This window comes from Mixophyes fleayi, chromosome 7 (genome assembly GCF_038048845.1).
Source record: "Mixophyes fleayi isolate aMixFle1 chromosome 7, aMixFle1.hap1, whole genome shotgun sequence".
Taxonomy (NCBI): domain Eukaryota; kingdom Metazoa; phylum Chordata; class Amphibia; order Anura; family Limnodynastidae; genus Mixophyes; species Mixophyes fleayi.
The window spans coordinates 9,155,349-9,178,065 of record NC_134408.1 but is presented as its reverse complement, the minus strand read 5'-3'; the positions used below and the strand labels follow the sequence as shown (position 1 = coordinate 9,178,065).

The 22,717-nt window shown below is 44.1% G+C and overlaps 1 protein-coding gene across 1 annotated transcript in view; it reads left to right on the top strand.

Annotated features, from left to right (window-relative positions):
* The first annotated feature begins 18,575 nt into the window (after positions 1-18,575).
* Positions 18,576-22,717, top strand: part of LOC142097268 (sulfotransferase 1 family member D1-like) — a 34,337-nt gene continuing 30,195 nt past the window's right edge. The window contains exon 1 of the mRNA XM_075178961.1: positions 18,576-18,843. The gene's annotated coding sequence lies outside the window, so the exon portion shown is untranslated. The remainder of the gene's footprint in view (positions 18,844-22,717) is intronic.

The following is a 22,717-nucleotide window of genomic DNA, read 5'->3' as shown; positions in this document are numbered from 1 at the left end:
CATCCCACCTTTATGTCCAGCAAAGGGTAGCAGGGATTGGGAGGGGTTGTTCTCCTGCAGGGAGTTTATTGGGGAGGAGGGGGGGAATAATTTCTTGTGATTAGCCAAGAAAGGGTCAATGGAGCAATATTATAACAGTGCTTGTCCGATAAGGGGTTAAGGCAAAGATTAAATTAGCGAAGGAGTTAATAAAACATGCTGCAAAGTCTCTGAGACATAGTGAAGACCATGTTGTTGTATGATCTCAAACCAGGATGTGCGCTTCTAAATGCTAGACTTGTTTTTTCCCACTGACTGTTGTAAATTAAATACTGGTCCCCTTATCGTTTGGTACAGGGCAAACACCGCAATCGTCACTCACTGGTACCCACGAGTAACACTTGCCTGAAGTCAGTCGTGTGGCATTCTGGGACATTGATATGACAAAAAACATGTCAGTGTGACAATAAATTATCGATGCAGAATGTACCAGGTCTGTGTTTAAACTACAGAGAGAAGGAAAACACGGAATGACATGCTGTAAGCACACTCGTGTAGTATGTGACAGACGGAGAGCAGCGTAGACTCGTTCTAAGGAATTCTCATCATTTATGGAGCACCCCTGTCCTATAGAGCTTACAATCTATACAGAAGGTGTGATATATGATGAGGTTGATGATGATAACTGTATTTACTTACAGAAATGTATAAAACACGTATCTCTTACAGATATTGTCTGATTTCCCATATTGGATTGATCAGATAATCAGTTTATTGCTGCTGGACCTGTGATTATCAGTGAACAATCTTCAGATAATGTCAGTGTTCTTTCCTCATTTCTCTCTTCTAGTTTCACTCTTTCTTTCCTTCCTTTGTCTCTTACACTTGATGTAACAATCGTCAGTTGCTTCATACATTTCCTCCTTCTGTTAACAGAGATACCACTTCCTCCCAACGCCCTCTCTTTTATATATTGTGCACAGCCTTCACTTACCCACTGCGCCCCTACACCTTACTGCCAGGCCTACCCTTACTAACTACTTACTGCCATCCTAGCACTTACTGCCAGGCCTGCCCTTACCGACCACTTACTGCCAATCTAGCACTTATTGCTAGGCCTGCCCTTACCAACTACCTGCTGCCAGGCCTGCCCTTATCAAGCACTTATGGCTAGGCCTGCCCTTACCAACTACATGCTGCCAGGCCTGCCCTTATCAACTACTTACTGCCGAGTCTGCTCTACTAGAGTTGGTTCAGTGAAGTGGTGGTGTGTGGTCTACTATGGTCTGAGGTCTGAGAAATGCTGAAGCTAGGATGGTACAGAGGGCTGGATGGTACAGAGACTAAGATGGTGCGGGTGTCTAGAAGGTGCAGGGGCCATGATGGTGTCTTGGTCTAGGTATCTAAGCAAAGCGAAGGTGGTGCAGGGGCCTGGATGGTACAGAGACTAAGATGGTGCAGGTGCCTTGACAGTGCATATATTCAGAGGCTGGGTCCAGTAGATGAGTGAAGATGGCATTCAGCAGATCTTCTAAACAGCCTTGGCCTTGGTGTGAGGACTCCTTGGCAGACCCACAATAATTTACCTCAGGCTTTACACTTTTTTAGATGTTTTATATTTCTATTAAGATAATTATGTGGCAGGTAGGACACAAAGCTGATCTAAAGTGCAGCCATCTCCAGGTTTTATCTTCACTCACTGCCAGACCTGCCCTTACCAACTACTTATCCCTGCTGTCCTCCATCACTGCCAGACCTTCCCTTACCAACTACTTATCTCTACTGTCCTCTATGACTGCCAGACCTGCCCTTACCAACTACTTATCCCTACTGTCCACTATGGGTGCCAGACCGGCCCTTACCAACTGCTTATCCCTACTGTCCTCTATGACTGCCAGACCTGCCCTTACCAACTACTTATCCCTACTGTCCTCCATCACTGCCAGACCTGCCCTTACCAATTACTTATCCCTACAGTCATCTATGACTGCCAGACCTGCCCTTACCAACTACTTATCCCTACTGTCATCTATCACTGCCAGACCTACCCTTACCAACTACTTATCCCTACTGTCCTCCATCACTGCCAGACCTGGCCTTACCAACTACATAGCCCTACTGTCCTCCATCACTGCCAGACCTGCCCTTACCAACTACTTATCCCTACTGTCCTCCATCACTGCAAGACCTGCCCTTACCAGCTACTTATCCCTACTGTTCTCCATCACTGCCAGGCCTGCCCTTACCAACTACTTATCCCTACTGTCCTCCATCACTGCCAGACCTGCTCTTACCAACTACTTATCCCTACTGTCCTCCATTACTGCCAGACCTGCCCTTACCAACTACTTATCCCTACTGTCCTCCATTACTGCCAGGCCTGCCCTTACCAACTGCTTACCCCTACTGTCCTCCATCACTGCCAGACCTGCCCTTACCAACTACTTATCCCTACTGTCCTCCATCACTGCCAGACCTGCCCTTACCAACTACTTATCCATCATGTCCTCCATCACTGCCAGGCCTGCCCTTACCAACTACTTATCCCTCCTGTCCTCCATCACTGTCAAGCCTGCCCTTACCATCTACTTATCCCTGTCATCCATCACTACCAGACCTGCCCTTACCAACTACTTATCCCTACTGTCCTCCATCACTGCCAGACCTGCCCTTATCAACTACTTATCCTTCATGTCCTCCATCACTGCCAGGCCTGCCCTTACCAACTACTTATCCCTACTGTCCTCCATCACTGCCAGACCTGCCCTTACCAACTGCTTATCCCTACTGTCCTCCATCACTGCCAGACCTGCCTTTACCAACTACTTATCTCTACTGTCCTCAATCACTGCCAGACCTGCCCTTACCAACTACTTATCCTTACTGTCCTCCATCACTGCCAGGCCTGCCCTTACCAACTGCTTATCCCTACTGTCCTCCATCACTGCCAGACCTGCCCTTACCAACTACTTATCCCTACTGTCCTCCATCACTGCCAGACCTGCCCTTACCAACTACTTATCTCTACTGTCCTCAATCACTGCCAGACCTGCCCTTACCAACTACTTATCCCTACTGTCCTCCATCACTGCCAGGCCTGCCCTTACCAACTGCTTATCCCTACGTTCCTCCATCACTGCCAGACCTGCCCTTACCAACTAATTATCCCTACTGTCCTCCATCACTGCCAGAACTGCCCTTACTAACTACTTATCCCTACTGTCATCCATCACTGCCAGACCTGCCCTTACCAACTACTTATCCCTCCTGTCCTCCATCACTGCCAGACCTGCCCTTACCAACTGCTTATCCCTACTGTCCTCCATCACTGCCAGACCTGCCCCTACCAACTACTTATCAACTACTTATCCCTTCTGTCCTCCATCACTGCCAGACCTGCCCTTACCAACTACTTATCCCTATTGTCCTCCATCACCGCCAGACCTGCCCATACCAACTACTTATCCACTACTTATCCCTCCTGTCCTCCATCACTGCCAGACCTGCCCTTACCAACTACTTATCCCTACTGTCCTCCATCACTGCCAGACCTGCCCTTACCAACTACTTTTCCCTCCTGTCCTCCATCACTGCCAGACCTGCCCTTACCAACTACTTATCCCTATTGTCCTCCATCACTGCCAGACCTGCCCATACCAACTACTTATCCACTACTTATCCCTCCTGTCCTCCATCACTGCCAGACCTGCCCTTACCAACTACTTATCCCTACTGTCCTCCATCACTGCCAGACCTTCCCTTACCAACTACTTATCCCTACTGTCATCTATCACTGCCAGACCTGCCCTTACCAACTACATATCCCTACTGTCCTCCATCATTGCCAGACCTGCCTTTACCAACTAATTATTCCTACTGTCCTCCATCACTGCCAGACCTGCCCTTACCAACTACTTACTCCTACTGTCCTTCATCACTGCCAGGCCTGCCCTTACCAACTGCTTATCCTTACTGTCCTCCATCACTGCCAGACCCGCCTTTACCAACTAATTATTCCTACTGTCCTTCATCACTGCCAGGCCTGCCCTTACCAACTGCTTATCCTTACTGTCCTCCATCACTGCCAGACCCGCCTTTACCAACTAATTATTCCTACTGTCCTTCATCACTGCCAGACCTGCCTTTACCAACTAATTATTCCTACTGTCCTCCATCACTGCCAGACCTGCCCTTACCAACTAATTATCCCTACTGTCCTCCATCACTGCCAGACCTGCCCTTACCAACTAATTATCCCTACTGTCCTCCATCACTGCCAGACCTGCCCTTACCAACTAATTATTCCTACTGTCTTCCATCACTGCCAGACCTGCCCTTACCAACTAATTATCCCTACTGTCCTCCATCACTGCCAGACCTGCCCTTACCAACTAATTATCCCTACTGTCCTCCATCACTGCCAGACCTGCCCTTACCAACTAATTATCCCTACTGTCCTCCATCACTGCCAGACCTGCCCTTACCAACTAATTATTCCTACTGTCCTCCATCACTGCCAGACCTGCCCTTACCAACTAATTATCCCTACTGTCCTCCATCACTGCCAGACCTGCCCTTACCAACTAATTATCCCTACTGTCCTCCATCACTGCCAGACCTGCCCTTACCAACTAATTATCCCTACTGTCCTCCATCACTGCCAGACCTGCCCTTACCAAATAATTATTCCTACTGTTCTCCATCACTGCCAGACTTGCCCTTACCAACTGCTTATCCCTACTGTCCTCCATCACTGCCAGACCTGCCCTTACCAAATAATTATCCCTACTGTTCTCCATCACTGCCAGACTTGCCCTTACCAACTGCTTATCCCTACTGTCCTCCATCACTGCCAGACCTGCCCTTACCAACTGCTTATCCCTACTGTCCTCCATCACTGCCAGACCTACCCTTACCAACTACTTATCCCTACTGTCCTCCATCACTGCCAGACCTGGCCTTACCAACTACATATCCCTACTGTCCTCCATCATTGCCAGACCTGCCTTTACCAACTAATTATTCCTACTGTCCTCCATTACTGCCAGACCTGCCCATACCAACTACTTATCAACTACTTATCCCTTCTGTCCTCCATCACTGCCAGACCTGCCCTTACCAACTACTTATCCCTATTGTCCTCCATCACCGCCAGACCTGCCCATACCAACTACTTATCCACTACTTATCCCTCCTGTCCTCCATCACTGCCAGACCTGCCCTTACCAACTACTTATCCCTACTGTCCTCCATCACTGCCAGACCTGCCCTTACCAACTACTTTTCCCTCCTGTCCTCCATCACTGCCAGACCTGCCCTTACCAACTACTTATCCCTATTGTCCTCCATCACTGCCAGACCTGCCCATACCAACTACTTATCCACTACTTATCCCTCCTGTCCTCCATCACTGCCAGACCTGCCCTTACCAACTACTTATCCCTACTGTCCTCCATCACTGCCAGACCTGCCCTTACCAACTACTTACTCCTACTGTCCTTCATCACTGCCAGGCCTGCCTTTACCAACTACTTATCCCTCCTGTCCTCCATCACTGCCAGACCTTCCCTTACCAACTACTTATCCCTACTGTCATCTATCACTGCCAGACCTACCCTTACCAACTACTTATCCCTACTGTCCTCCATCACTGCCAGACCTGCCCTTACCAACTACATATCCCTACTGTCCTCCATCATTGCCAGACCTGCCTTTACCAACTAATTATTCCTACTGTCCTCCATCACTGCCAGACCTGCCCTTACCAACTACTTACTCCTACTGTCCTTCATCACTGCCAGGCCTGCCCTTACCAACTGCTTATCCTTACTGTCCTCCATCACTGCCAGACCCGCCTTTACCAACTAATTATTCCTACTGTCCTTCATCACTGCCAGACCTGCCTTTACCAACTAATTATTCCTACTGTCCTCCATCACTGCCAGACCTGCCCTTACCAACTAATTATCCCTACTGTCCTCCATCACTGCCAGACCTGCCCTTACCAACTAATTATCCCTACTGTCCTCCATCACTGCCAGACCTGCCCTTACCAACTAATTATTCCTACTGTCCTCCATCACTGCCAGACCTGCCCTTACCAACTAATTATCCCTACTGTCCTCCATCACTGCCAGACCTGCCCTTACCAACTAATTATTCCTACTGTCCTCCATCACTGCCAGACCTGCCCTTACCAACTAATTATCCCTACTGTCCTCCATCACTGCCAGACCTGCCCTTACCAACTAATTATCCCTACTGTCCTCCATCACTGCCAGACCTGCCCTTACCAACTAATTATCCCTACTGTCCTCCATCACTGCCAGACCTGCCCTTACCAACTAATTATTCCTACTGTCCTCCATCACTGCCAGACCTGCCCTTACCAACTAATTATCCCTACTGTCCTCCATCACTGCCAGACCTGCCCTTACCAACTAATTATCCCTACTGTCCTCCATCACTGCCAGACCTGCCCTTACCAACTAATTATCCCTACTGTCCTCCATCACTGCCAGACCTGCCCTTACCAACTAATTATCCCTACTGTCCTCCATCACTGCCAGACCTGCCCTTACCAAATAATTATTCCTACTGTTCTCCATCACTGCCAGACTTGCCCTTACCAACTGCTTATCCCTACTGTCCTCCATCACTGCCAGACCTGCCCTTACCAAATAATTATCCCTACTGTTCTCCATCACTGCCAGACTTGCCCTTACCAACTGCTTATCCCTACTGTCCTCCATCACTGCCAGACCTGCCCTTACCAACTGCTTATCCCTACTGTCCTCCATCACTGCCAGACCTACCCTTACCAACTACTTATCCCTACTGTCCTCCATCACTGCCAGACCTGGCCTTACCAACTACATATCCCTACTGTCCTCCATCATTGCCAGACCTGCCTTTACCAACTAATTATTCCTAATGTCCTCCATCACTGCCAGACCTGCCCTTACCAACTACTTACTCCTACTGTCCTTCATCACTGCCAGGCCTGCCCTTACCAACTGCTTATCCTTACTGTCCTCCATCACTGCCAGACCTGCCTTTACCAACTAATTATCCCTACTGTCCTCCATCACTGCCAGACTTGCCCTTACCAAATAATTATCCCTACTGTCCTCCATCACTGCCAGACCTGCCCTTACAAACTACTTATTCCTACTGTCCTCCGTCACTGGTAGAATTCTCTGTAAGGTTCATAGCTTTCTCTGTTAAAGTGCAGATTGCTCGCTGAGACTTGCAGCTCTCTCTAAGGGATGGGTGGCCCTTCTCATCTCCTACAATCTCTAAGTGGAATGAATTGTTTCTGGTCCTCTGTTTGGCCTTAGGGCACTTTGGCACACAATACTCACACTCACTATTTGTTTCCTCTCTGGCAGCCTCAGTAGCCTACTGGCACAGGTTTCTGCACATCTGTAGCTCCTCGGGGCATGGCATCCAACTCGGCAATAGCTGTGACTACCTATTCCTGTGCCACACTACCGGGCTTCTTATCCTTCTTCTGTTCTGGCACCAAAGTCCCCTCTTTCTTCATGGCATCACATCCTGTGTCCAGGCACAACCTGATAGTGACAGCCAGGGACCTGGGACAGAGGGGGTGAGCTCCTGGGATGCCCTGGCAATCTGGGAAGCGGGTCTGCGGCCTACTGCCATGAGGGGCCAAAATACATCATAACTGAGGCAATATGAGTGACATGGGGCAGATTTGAGGAAGAAATAACATCAGAGTGTGGATTCATATAAAGAGGGGAAGGAGTCCCCGAGTTCAGAGAGCCACAGGAATGGAGAAGTTGTTCCCATAATAGTAAAGAACCCCCAAAAATAAGGGGGTCATTGCATGCAGCAGCATGAAGCCAAGTAACAGTAAGCACATGCCAGTGTTATATATAGAGTCCCCGTGTATGGACAGGGTGTCAGAGACCGAACAAACAAATGAGGTATCCTCCCTGCAGAGGAGGGGTGAGTTGGGAGTAGACATAGATTGTGTCAGGACCGCAGATGTAAGAAGATGCCCTGGATGTGGGAAATGTTTTTCACATCGTCATCTGTGTGAGTACCCTACAGGAGAATTGAGGAGATGTGAACGGTGGTATTAACATCTTGAAATATGATTAAGAAATGTGCAGGAGGAGTGAGAGGGGATATCTCTGCTGTGACCATATTCTTCCAATCCTAATTTCTGTGCTACACATCAGAGATGGACATATTTATGTTAGTGTTATTTTAACTCGAGTATTGTGTTGGGGTGAAGAGGAGTGTTCCTAAAGATGTTCTACTTTGTGACAGAGATGATCTGGAGCCCAACTTATTGTGGCTTTTATTTCACGGCACCGTCAAGTTACATCACCTGTGTCCACGCACCTTACAGACTAAGCTGTAGGACCAGCCTGTGGGGGGGCCCGCTAGTGCCCACACCCAAAAGCTAGCCAGGGCTGTGAAAAGGGTAAGCAAGGAGGTGCATTACCCACCATGCACCCCAGGACCACAAACACACTGACAGGGGGTTACATTATGAACACATCATTTGCCATATGATTATGTGAGCCACCTTAATATATGTCATATTGTTACAACTTCTTATGCCCTGCTGCTGCCAAGTCTTCCAGCCAATTGCGACAAATGTTGTGATTCAACCTTGTGTTTTTTGGGGGGTTTTTTAACCCCCTTTATCATGTTCATAGATACTGTGATACAAAATCTAAAATGTGATAAACAGGCCGACAGCTCCGCACTGCCATCTGTTGGAAGACTGTTGGTAAAGCAATGTCAAGTTTTTAGCTTTGGAATTTGGAACCAGCCTGGCAAAGGGACCAACATAATACCCTAGGTTTGTAAGAAAATCCAGAAAACTTTGTTTACTGTTTCCTTGAGGACATTAATCTGTGATGAGTTGAAAAGTTCTCTTACAGAGAGATGTCTCATTTTTTTAACTTCCTCCTCAGGCAAAGGGGCGTATCTGCTCCATAAGCGGCTCCATACTTTATATTCCTGAAACTTGGACGTGAGCACGGGTCTTTAATGAACTGTGAGGATGTAAGACCCACCATGCTGGAGATTACAGTTGTCTCACTAAATCTGAGGCATTTAAAGAGCTCTCTCAGGACTATCTTATCTCAACCCTTAAAATAGATAGGAGAGCAGGACTCTCTGTCTGGTTAGGGTCAAATGACAAAAAAAGCTACAAGGTGTGGACAGGGAAAGCCCCAGGTTATAAATAGATCTCATTATGCAACGGGAGCTCCTGCAGTCAGGAACTAGTGTGCGCCATCTATTAAGGTTTTTGTTAAGCTGGGATTCTTTTTTTTTTAGGTTTCCTTTTTTGGAAAACCACAGAACCTGGGATTCATTTTAGCAGGTCTTTTTTTGGGACAAAAGATGAAGAACCTGGTGGTTGGTGAGTATTATGGGGGAGGGGGGGCGGTTATTTACACGCAAGCCGTTATATCCTGTAATTGAAGGTTTTGGTGAGGCTACAGTTCATGAAAGCTTGTGGGAACTACATTTTATTTTAGTAGAGGAGAAATAAGCTACAATGGACCTCGTGTAAATGTGAAAGATCCTGAAGTCCAAAAATCTTAATTTCTTTAATGAAAGTTGGCAAGAGGAAAATGAAAGAATGTTGGCAAAGGTTCAAAGACCTGAATATCAGGCTACCAACTGGTTTTAAATTAAACAAATGTTGGGATTAAGAACACGGATAAGGATATTGGCAAGTTTACAGTGAAATTTGAGACCACTTGATTTTAAAGGTAATTAGATTAAATGTCCATGCTGAACACTTGGAAACAGGAGAGAACCCAGTTAAATTCTTTCTTAAACAAATGCTGGAGAAAAAACAATAATGTTTGAGTACCATTGGTACTTTTAGATATAATCTTAATGTTCTATTGTTGGTAAATGCCCAATTGCGGATGGTATCCCCACGGAATTCTATCAGTGTTTCGGGGATATTTTATAGGATGGTTTTAAAAAAGTTTAGAAGGTCCATATTTTAGCTCTGTCACATCATAAAGGTATTATTGCTTTGTTTTCAAAAGTAGAGAGGTCCAAACTGGAAAATTGTAATACAGAATTTAAACATTTAATAAAATATTAGAAATATCAAAGAGCAAAAATTTTGTTCCTAGAAAGTGTTATGTTGAATATTCATATTTTATCAAACAAATCCTTCAGAAAGTTTTTATTTATTTATTTAGTTTTTTACAAATCCTCCAAATTATCAGATTTTAGCTATCATTTACCTATCACATTCTAGAACATGATAGCTAGAATCTGATTGGTTGCTATTGGCAACATTTCCACTTTTCCTTTTTTAGAAGATCTGGTACATCTACTGAAACACAAGAAACGCGTTTCACCCGCCATAGTCTTTCTCCAAGCTTCAGGGAACATTGCTTTAATATCATTATTTTGCATAGGATTATGGCTATTGGTCAACGATTTCCCATATAGGTAACAAGGACTGTACAGAAATAACTAAGTTTATGTATATGACAGTATATGACAGGATGAACCGCCTATGCCACACTGTCTGTTGTTGCTGGGAACTGGCTGGGCTTACTTTGCCACCATTCCCTTTCGTTATTCCGCATATGCCCCCTCCTGTCGCAGTAGGAGGAGCCTGCTGCCACCACTGGACTCCTTTATGGAGTCGAGAACCATGTTCCTTATGGGTAACTGTCGCTGCTAGTGTACTCCCATGCTGGTACACTTGGGCTGGTACACCTGACCGCTTACTATGGATCAGGGTGCTGTAGATGGATCCCCCCGGGCCTATCACACTGGACAGAGCTGCTGGGTAGTGTCAGACGGTGGTACTGGAGAGCTGGGTCCAAACCTCAGAAACAGCCGGAGAATGGTCATAGGATTACAGCAATATTGAAGAAGTTGTCAAGCAGGGTCTTGAAGGAAAGGTGATGTTATTTAGCTCAAGTGTCCTGACAAGGACAGTTCAACTGATTAAAGGTATCAGTGGTCAGGTCAGATGGAACATCAGAATGATACATTTCAGTTTACAAGGGCTCTCTTCTTATACAGTTTTAGACACAGCCTCACAGGCTATTTTTAGAATCAGGATGCAATTTGTTTACCCAAACATGAATTTATATATAAAGCAAAGCTAACAATATTTACGCTTATCTGTGATATCCTAAAACCTTGCTGTGATTCCCTACATCATATTTTTGGACACAGTGGACATCTGACAGCAAATCTAATTACCCTTTCCTTTCCCTTAAGGAGTATTGGACACTCATATCAAAATTGTCACTCACCGGACTGTTAGTTCCTCTAGTTCTAGACATGGGTCTCTCTCTCTCTTGCCCGCGCCTGTCTTGCACCGCGGCCGTCCGCCATCTTGACCAGAGGTTTGCGCATGTGCAGACCTACAGACTGTTAAAACCTTGTTCCTATCCTCATTGGATAATTACTCCTCACTACTTAAGACACCTGTTGCCCTATTACCTTTGCCTATTCTTGGTCCTCATTCCGTTGAGATACCAAGGAGTTTCCTGTTTCTGCTTCTGGTACCTGTTTGCTGTGGATGCTACCTGCACCTGGACAAGTCTCTACTCCACACAAGTGGTAATACATGCCAGCTGTAGACCGTTCCACGCTACCTTGTATTTGACCTGCTCCTGGACAAGTCTTCATTCCAAATCAGTGGTAATACCTGCCAGCCGCAGACTGCTCCATGCTACCTCGTATCTTACCTGCTCCTGGACAAGTCTTCACTCCACATCAGTGGTAATACCTGCCAGCCGCAGATTACTCCATGCTACCTCGTATCTTACCTGCTCCTGGACAAGTCTTCACTCCACATCAGTGGTAATACCTGCCAGCCGCAGACCACTCCATGCTACCTCGTATCTTACCTGCTCCTGGACAAGTCTTCACTCAACATCAGTGGTAATACCTGCCAGCCGCAGATTACTCCACGCTACTTGTATCTTGCCTGCTTCTGGACAAGTCTTTACTCACATCGGTGATAATACCTGCCAGCCGCAGACTGCTTCAAGCTACCTTGTATTCCACCTGCCCCTGGTAAAGCCTTCACTTCATGCTATTGGTAATACCTGCCAGGTGCAGCTTACTCTGATTACTTCGTATGTTACCTATTTTCGGGACTGAGTTCTATTGTGCCTCGGTAGTATAGCTGCGAATAGCTGACTCTTCTACTACTGTATGATTGGCTGCTGGCATAGACTTCCTTCAGTTGTCAAGCATCTGCCTGTATTATATTACCTGCGTGCTAAGCACTTGGAACTTTCTCCTCCTATTATTACTGCTCATCAGTCTGCCGAGTTATTATTGTTTCTACTGTTCAGAGACTATATATATATATATATATATATATATATATATATATATATATATATATATAATCATTGACATTCCTTCTTCCATTCAGTTTAAGTAGTGCCGTGTATCTATTGTGCTTAGCTGTACCGTATATTCACCATACTCCCCAGGGGGCCGCGTCCTGCACAGTGGAAGCCGCTAAAACCCATACTTCCTTGCGGGAGTTCCTGGAGAAGACCAGCCACTGTGTTAGTCTCCGCGCCTCTGGTGAGTAAGGCTACATCTGGTGAATTCTGGGTAAAACTCCTAGTGCCCGTGATAAAAATGTGTAATCAACATGAGGTTATCATGGGTGCTTTCTTCCAACAGTTGCAGAATACACATTTCCTCCAAAGAAAAGAATTCCCAGAGAATAGTTGCAAACCCCAAACAAGGCATTTCCTTACATAAGACATACAAAAGACTTTCTAAACAAAGGCTTATTGTATCTGATATATACATCATAAATAATGCATTTCCTCTAGCAAGGTTAAAACAGAAAACACAAATTTTCTCCCCTGGTCTCAGAAATAAAGATTTCCTATATCAAAATATACACAATATCAAAAATAAGTGCATTGGCAATTATATAAATAAGCGCCCTGTGCTATTTTCTTTAAATAAATTTATACCATAAGTTACTTGTAAGTGATCCAGTCACAACGTATATTTTAATTTGAGAAAAGATGGAGTCATGTTTCCTGAAGATTGGAGAAAAACCAAAGAGGTAGAAACGCGTTGCTTGTGTATAATTCAGTGGTAAAGGGGAGTGTCGAAAAGGAAATTATTATTATTATTATTATTATCATTTATTTGTTAGGCGCCACAAGGTATCCGCAGCGCCGCACACAGTACTAACTGTAGACTATACCGGGTGAAACTATACAGAAACCATACAGAACAATGAACAAAAAGTACCAATACTTCAGAAACTCCGGCCAGTCATATGCAGTAAAGATGGAGCGGAACAACAGGTATGGAGACAGGAGGGAAGGGGGCCCTGCTCATACAAGCTTACATCCTAAGGGAGGGTAACAGACCAGGCACAAGAGGAGCCAGTTGAGGCAAGAGGAGAGAAGGGAGGACGAGCTAAAGGGAGGAGATGGGGTTAAGTAGATGGTTGGTAGGCTTTGAGGAAGAGGTGAGTTTTGAGTGCACGTTTGAAGGAGCACAGAGTAGGAGAGAGACGGATGGAACAAGGGAAGTCGTTCCAGAAAAGGGGGGCTGCACGGGAAAAGTCTTGGATTCTGGAGTGGGAAGAGGTGATAAGAGTGGAGGAGAGGCGGCGGTTGTTGGCCGAGCGCAGGGAGCGGGCAGGAGTGTGAATGGAGAGGAGGTTAGAGATATAAGGGGCAGTAGAGTTGGAGAGAGCCTTGTAAGTGGTGGTGAGGCATTTGAAAAGGATTCTGTAGGGGAAGGGGAGCCAGTGTAAGGCAAGGCAGAGAGGGGAGGCAGAGGAGGAGCGGCGTGAGAGGAAGATGAGTCTTGCGGCCGCATTAAGTATAGAGCGGAGGGGGGAGAGACGGGAGTGGGGGAGGCCAGTGAGGAGGAGGTTACAATAATCAAGGCGGGAGATGATAAGTGCATGGATGATAGTTTTGGCGGCATCCTGAGAGAAAAGGACGGATGCGGGCGATGTTGCGTAGTTGGAAGTGACAGGCTTGGGCAGGGGAATGAATGTGGTGGGCGAAAGAGAGAGAGGAGTTGAGGGTGACATCCAGGCAGCGAAGTTGGGTGACAGAGGAGATGGTGGTGTTATTGACGACAATAGAGAGGTCATGGTGGGATTGGAGGCTGGGCAGAGGAAAGACAATGAGTTCAGTTTTAGAGATATTGATTTTGAGAAAGCGCTCGGACATCCAGGAGGAGATGGCGGAGAGGCAGTCGGATACCCGAGCGAGGAGGGTGGAGGAAAGATCAGGAGAGGAGATATAGAGTTGAATGTCGTCAGCATAAAGGTGATACTGAAGACCGAAGGAAACAGAGGACTCTATGAATAATTATTATTTTCACACGTGAGGTTGGATGAATTAATGTTTGGAACAATCTCTATCTCTTTCTCATGTGTTTTATTTCATACATCGATTGAGGTGGATTTTGAGAACTTTGGTGAAGAAATGGCAAAGAAGAACTTTCACCGGCAGCGTGTTGCCGTTTTGATTGGATGGACTAATTCTTTTGACTCTACTTTAAGAAAGTGGGCGCGTCAACACATATTCATATCGTTAAGCGCTACGGAATCTGCTGGCTCTATACAAGTAAATGATGATGATGATGATGATGATTTGGGCTTCTATGCAAGTGGGCGACACTGTCTGTATTTGTGAGGAGAACCTAAAAGTGGGCTTGGGAAAGTACATTGTTTTTAGTTGCTGTGAGCAGCCATCCACTGGGGGTGGCCAGAGTAGAAGTCAGGGCTGAAAACTGGAATTAAACCTACTAAGCAGCAAACCTGGAGGATTCTTGTATTATGTCTTCACTTTTAGGACATCTTATTAAACTAGGTATTGTTTAGAACTGAAATAAAATGTGCAGATCGATTTACCACTATCGTCCCAATACCAAAAATAAATCAGTGAACTGGGCCCCTGGACATTCACTCTTCTGTATATATTATCTATAGTAGCCTATGTGAGGGAGAATATTGTGCGCTTCCAACTGGAACACAATTACGTGATGTTACGGTTTGCACACGTCTAGTCTTGTTTTCTTGGTAATCTTGTTTATGTGTCAATTGGATTCCTCAGTTTGCTGACCTGTTCTGTGTTTGGGCACATTTGGTTATGACTAGATAACATGTTATATTTACCATCAGAGGCCACCATAGAATCAACCTCGTACACTGTACGAAGAATCTACGACTAGACATAAGGGTTTCAGACTGCATGGAGCCTCCAGTGTTTTACCATCACACTAAGCACCGTAACAGGGAAATTTACAGCTCTCCAGAGAAACTACCACCACCCAGGGGATCAGGGACCCTCCCCCCAAGCAGAGATCCAGTCACAGTTAATGTTAGGTTTTGTCAGCAAGGATGGAAAGCTGTAACAATTTGCCCTGACACTGAAGCAGAGAAGGTGGATGGCTGCAGCGCTCACAGGGTGGCACGACCCTTCACACCACTTTCCCTGCATTTGTGGTTTGTTTTGGAAATAAATCTGTGACCATACTTTACGCCAACACCAGTCTGCGAGTTGGACGGCCGCGGGATGGCCTGTCCGCGCCTTATCAGTGTTATTTCGCTAATCTGTTATTTCTGCACCATGGAGACAATGGAGTAATCTTTATACAATCTCCTATTAGTACCTAGTAACACGGGAATGTGGCAGGGCCTCCAGCATAGTGCACTGTATTATATATGATGTAGTCTTGTTATTAATTTTATATTTGCCCTTTGATCATCTTAATTGTCTAATGAGGCTGCAGGTGAATGTTCAGATCCATCCTCTAAAAATCCCAATAGATGGGGCATTGGAGCTGCCATTTAATATGCATTTACCATAAGTCCCTTCAACTTTTGGAGTTTCTTATGTGCAGACTATAAAATGTCCACAAGATGGCAGCACATACATTACCCAGAAGAAGTCTGGCAGCCCCCTCCGGCTGACTTGGCCCAGGGACAGTAGGATTGTTCTTAGAATTCAAGGCTCTTTGTGTGTCTTTCGCTTTCCCCAACAACTTGGCGGGTCCCCCGGGAAGCTTTCTACCCTCCCCCAGCAGCTTGATAGGGAGGCACTAAATTAGCATAACCAAACTTCTTATTGAAATCTTTAGACACACTGTGCCATTACTTGTAATATTTTTTAATAAGGAGAAAGAGTTTCTTTTCATTGTCAAGCCCCCGAATTTCCCTCTCCTTACCACCACGTCACAGGGGAGGACTTTCTGTCTAGTGGAGACTTCACAGAGTGAAATTCATATGTATTATCTGACTACAGCATTAGCTTAGAGAAGAATGCTTGACTCAAATTTCCTATATCACCTTATTGCTCCATGCACTCAGGATAACAAAATCCTGGTAGACAAGGAATATCCAGGACACCGAATGTTCTTTTATAAGCCAAGAAGGAAATGGTCTATGTTTTCCACCTCCCCTTCACACTCTACCCCGTGGACTATCGAGAGCTTTTGCATTTTGATATTTTCAATTTCTCGCTCACATGGAGTCTACCGTAGGAGAGCCCGGTGAGTTCACAAGAGCCTTATCTCAGCTACAGACGTGACCTGGGCAGTCCCTCAGGACCAATGTCTCACAATGGCTGTGGTGTTGTGGGAGGATTTACTAAGATGGTGAAATGAGCTACATTTATGGCATGGACGAGGTTGCCCAGGGCAAAGGCCTTGAATTTGGCCTCGGCCATTAGATGCTGCACATGGTAAATGAAGAGGAGCAGAGCCCAGCTAATTTTCACCAGGACACTCCACTCGCCTATCCACACCCGGCTTCTCTTCATCTTGGATTTCTGCACATCTTTGTAAACAGAACGTTAGGTTCACAAAGGAAAGGGACTCATTCCACACCATAATAGTAATTCCACCACCTGCAAAACCCTTGTAACCCTGTGTATTTGCTCCAAGACATTGGAAGCACGTTGCATGTTTGGAAACTTATCTCATACTCAGGGGTGTTGTTAGGATGAATGCCAGCAAGCAGCTCACTTGGAATAATCCCCACATCAGAAATTCATCCCCTCTTCAGCCCTTCACCCAACCACCTAAAATGGACCCCTTTCCTTCATTTGTGGGGCTGTTCTGCTGCCCTCAGCAGGGGCAAACGCAGGATTCGATGAGGGGGGTTTCCACGCCACGATACCAGTGGGCGTGACCAGCATGTGTAGGGGCGTGGCTACAAACACACAGACATGTAAATTGTCCCATACACAGACAAGCACAGACTCACATATACACAAACACACACAGGATCAAACACACAGTCATGTAAACTGTCATATAAACAGATAATCACAGACACACACATACAGGATCAAACACAGATATGTAAACTGCCATATACACAGATAAACACAGACTCACACAAACACAGATATGTAAACTGCCATATACACAGACTCACACAGGATCAAACACACATACATGTAAGCTGTCATATACACACACACATTCTTACCTTCTTCTGCTGCCTCCTATATAACACCCATGCTGGCTGTGTGGGAGGAAGGGGCAGGGCCACACTGCCGGCAGAGAGCTGAGCTCACACAGCAGGGGACTGACTGGGAGACGATCCTCCCAAGCTACAAGCAGGAGAGGGGCCACTGTAATCATACAGCACCCAGGTAGGACAGGGGTTTGTGGGGACTAGGAAACCCCCCCTGGGTGCGCCCCTGCATAGCGGTGCCACATTTGTTGTTACTGTCCCACCTACTTCTCCTGTTTAAGTTATTTTATTTGTGGATTGTTGGAGGCTTGTTGTGGAATAGAGAAAAACTACATTTCCCTTGAGCTTGATCGCAGGGTCCATGGGATTCCTCCCAGATGTACACAGCACAGACGCTATGTCCCAAATCATTTCCACGCAGAACTAGTGACTACAACCTGCATGTCCTAACTGGGGGTAATGATATAAATCTCAGCGCTCTGCCTGTTGCATCGTCAGGCACTATTAGCCATCCTTCCAATTATTTAATGTCACTACTCCCTAAACGGCTCATAAAACCCTTATCTCTACTTTCAGATCAGGGTGTTTATGAAGCCTAATGCTGGGCGTCAATATGAAACCTTTGAGACAAGGGACCAACACATTTGCTAATATGGAAAAGTTTGTGTTTGTGTGGTGGTGGAGGGGGGTCCGAGTGGAGTTAATATTGGGCAGTCATTACTTTTACCATGTAACCAATATATGTGAAGCGTTTCTTTCAGAACCTAATATATAGTCCTGGTTCTTAGGGTACGTGTCCAGGAAGTTCTTAATAATAATACTGCCCAGTTTATTCTACGTTAACAAGACAGAAAGTAACGGGAGGGTTTTAGATACTAAATAAAAAATCCACAACTGGCCCCATTATTTGGGTATCAGTAGTTTAACGATTATATGGGACCATAAATACCCTCAACTATGACCCTGCACTGCCCCCATAGTCACAGACATAAAGGGGTTAATAATGTAATATTGCAGTTCTCCTCCCCCTCAGTGAGACTGAGTCCTCAGTGAATATTGTTCTCCTTGTATCTGCCAGCTCAGCCTCCTCACATGCTGCAACTTTTACAAAGGTAATTATATAGGATTTGGTAACTTAATATCGCAGACATCATACTTAATCCCTGATGCATATTATTTGGTGTATTTTCATCTCAGAGTACAGGGTGTCATCTGCCAGTTTGGGGTGTGTGAGTTTAAAACTGTGCCTGGGATCCCTGTAATGTGTTCTGTGTGTTAGCAGATAATAATACACTATCGCTGGTAGCACATTATAGGAGGGAGACTAAGATCTGACCGTGAGCTGGTCTCCATGCTGCTGTGAGGCTGAGCTGTTCTGTATCATCACTACAACTGCTGTTAGTCTGGTTATAGTTACAGGGAGGGATGTATGGCTTCTCTTGTGGTATGTGTTATATTCTGCATAAACTGTACATGTAATGATTGCTTGTAACCTGTAAATAATACATAATAATAATACATAAATGTTATTATTACTATTCTTATCAATTATTTATATTATTATTATTATTGTTTACATAAGGAGCCACAAGAGATCTGCATCGGTATAAACTAGGTGGGACAAAATGTGCAATATAATCTAACATGGTACAATATGGTATGATACAATATTACATAACATACTATAATATTACATGGCATAATATAACACAGCATAATATAACATGACATACTATAACATAACATAATAGAACATGGCATACTATAACATGGCATACTATAACATAACATAATATAACACAGCATACTATAACATGGCATAATATAACATGGCATACTATAACATGGCATAATATAGCATAACATTATAGAACATGGCATAGTATAGCATGGCACACTACAAAAATAATATAATATAACAGCACACTGTAACAAGACATAATATAATGGCATACTATAACATAGCATAATAGAACATGGCACACTATAACGTGACATATTATAATGACATACAAAAAATGGCATAATAAAACATGGCATAATATAACATAACATAATTTAGCATGGCATATTATAACATAACATAATATAATATGGCAATATATAACAGCATACAATAAATGGCATAATAGAACATGACATAATAGAACATGACATAATAGAACATGACATACTAGAACATGACATACTAGAACATGACATACTAGAACATGACATACTAGAACATGACATACTAGAACATGACATACTAGAACATGACATACTAGAACATGACATACTATAACATGACATACTATAACATGGCATACTATAACATGGCATACTATAACATGGCATACTATAACATGGCATACTATAACATGGCATACTATAACATGACACAATATAACATGGCATACTATAACATGGCATACTATAACATGACACAATATAACATAACATAATATAAATGGCATAATAAAACATGGCATACTATAACATAATATAATGACATACTATAACATAACATACTATAACATGGCATAATATAGTGGCATAATATAAATGGCATAATAAAACAGGCATACTATAACATGGCATACAATAACATGACATAATATAACATGAACTATTATGACGGCATACTATGACATAAAAAACAGTTCAAGGTGTTGACTTGGCCTCTGAATTCCCCAGATCTCAATCTGATCGAGCATCTGTGGGATGTGCTGGAAAAACACGTTTGAGCCCTGGAGGCCTCACCTCACAACTTGCATATATATAATGTTTGTGGGGGTTTTGGATTATTTTTCTTTCTTAAATAATCAATTTTAATAATTTTTAATGTTTATTTTTTAAACATTTGATTGGTAAAACAGCAAGGAATAGTATAAACTCAGCAATTGTAATTGATATCTAAGTTTATGTTTATGTAACAGCTAAGCCTATGATAGAGCATGTAAACACATGGCCTGTCTACTAATAACAGCTAAGCCTATGTTATAGCATGTAAACACACAACCTGTGTACTGATAACAGCTAAGCCTATGGTAGAGCATGTAAACACACTCTCTGTCTACTGATAACAGCTAAGCCTATGTTAGAGCATGCAAGCACTTGGCCTGTCTACTGATAACATCTAAGCTTGTGTTCGAGCATGCAAGCACTTGGCCTGTCTAAAGAGAGAAGGGAGAATAGGACAGGGCATACCATTATATTTATCTCTTCAACATTTTGCTGTTCCTTCCTTTAATATACAGAAATCCTGCTAAGATTCAGGCTTAATTAAATCTTCCATCTTTGTGATCCCATATGCAGTACCAAAAACTTATCACCCTAGGTGCTGGCTCTCTGCTCATTTTTTGCCATAGCTGAGAAGTGTTCTCCAATTCCTGTGGTCGCTGACCTGTCAACATGGCTAATCGTTCCCCAGCAATATTGGTGAGTGGGATGCCTATTATCAGCGTTTTCGCAGAAAACTGGGACAATGTTCAACGTTTCCAGGCCAGAGAAGACGATCTGATGATAAACACCTACCCTAAATCCGGTGAGCTGGGTTTGCAAAACTTCACTTACACAGATTAAATAGTTTCATTCATAACAATACCACAACAAATAAGGAATTAAACAATTCTCATAGGGCATGTAACCCATTTTCATCAATCAATTAGCTTTCATTACTGTAAATTAAATTGTAAAAAATTGGATTTCTTTTTACAAGAAATCATTAAACATCTTACAAAAAAAATAACAATTATTCTTGAGACAGCTTTTTTTTCAAAAACTTGTTGTTGAGGTGTAAAATATTCAGAAGGCATTTGCAAATTGCATTGTTAAACAAACAAATGTTTTCTCTGTCATATTTTTACATTAGTGACTTCTGTCAAATTGGCCTAGTAGGTGATGGGTTGCAATTTGCTGAGTATGATGAAATAAGCCAGAGGGAGACGATTCTATAGACTTGTGGAAAAGAAAACATCAGATGCACTTTTATAGTGCAGTTCAAAATCACCAACATCTGGGGCTAAATGTAACAAGCTGCGAGTTTCCGGCGGGATTAAAGCGGAGATGTTGCCTATAGCAACCAATCTGATTCCTGTTATCAATTATTTAGTACATTCTACACAATGATAGCTAGAATCTGGTTGCTATAGGCAACATCTCACTTTCCAAATCCCCGATCTGGTTGTTATGGCTGTTTTAAATGTCCCCCAGAGAATGCACAAGCCTACAATGTCTCACGCAGTTCACCAACAGGCAGTGGAGTGTCCTGTTCTTTAGCGGACAAGTTAGCAACAACGGACCGGGATATTAATAAAATCATTGTCCCTCCTCAGGTACCACCTGGATGAGTGAGATTATGGATCTAATTCTTTGCGGTGGAGACACAGAGAAGACTAAAAGAGCAGCCATATTTGAGCGGGTGCCCTTTCTGGAGTATGCAGTTCCAGACATGCCCACAGGTATCTAAAATTCAATATATCCAGATAACATTATTTATTAGAACATGAAAAAGACACATCTCTTAGACAATGACTGAAAGGATGCTGATCTAGGGCAAAAAGTTGAAATAGTAAAGCATTGCATGTTAGTCATTTATCTTCAATTCTGCAGTCACCTATCTGGCCATGCCCCAGTATGTGAATCCGCAAAGCTGTATGGGGCATTACTGTTACCTGAGACACTGTAGGCCAGTCACCCAGATTCATTCATTTGCAGATTCAAGTTTTTAAACTTGCATAAAGTGATACAATATTGAGACGCTCCACCCTCCTAAGCAAATAAATATGGAAGACTTATTATATAAAGTAAAACCACTTCAGTCATATCAGGCAGATTTTTTCCACTTTTTTTCTCGTCATTGATGGTTAAACTATACTGACTGATATTACCGGTAAACTCAGACTTCCACCCTGCTGTTAGCAGCAACATAGGTCCTTTTGGTCAAGTTTATTTGCACTTTTTGTCTCCTACTTTCCCAGGTACTGAAATCCTTAATGGACTGAAGTCTCGCCGTCTGATCAAGTCCCATTTACCTGTGGATCTTCTCCCAGCAAGCTTTTGGGAAAAGAACTGCAAGGTACTAGCCCGTGGTCTGGTCTGTCTCGTGGTCTATTGTTCTCTCTTCCTTACCAGACAATCTGAAGAAGCATGCTTGATGTAATCACTTTCTGTTCGAGTTTATCCGCCTCTTACATCGCATTTGAGGAATTTTGGCTCACTCCTCCTTACGGCACTTCTTCAGTTCGTTGATGCTTGATGGCATTTGCTTATCCACAATTCCCCTAAGGG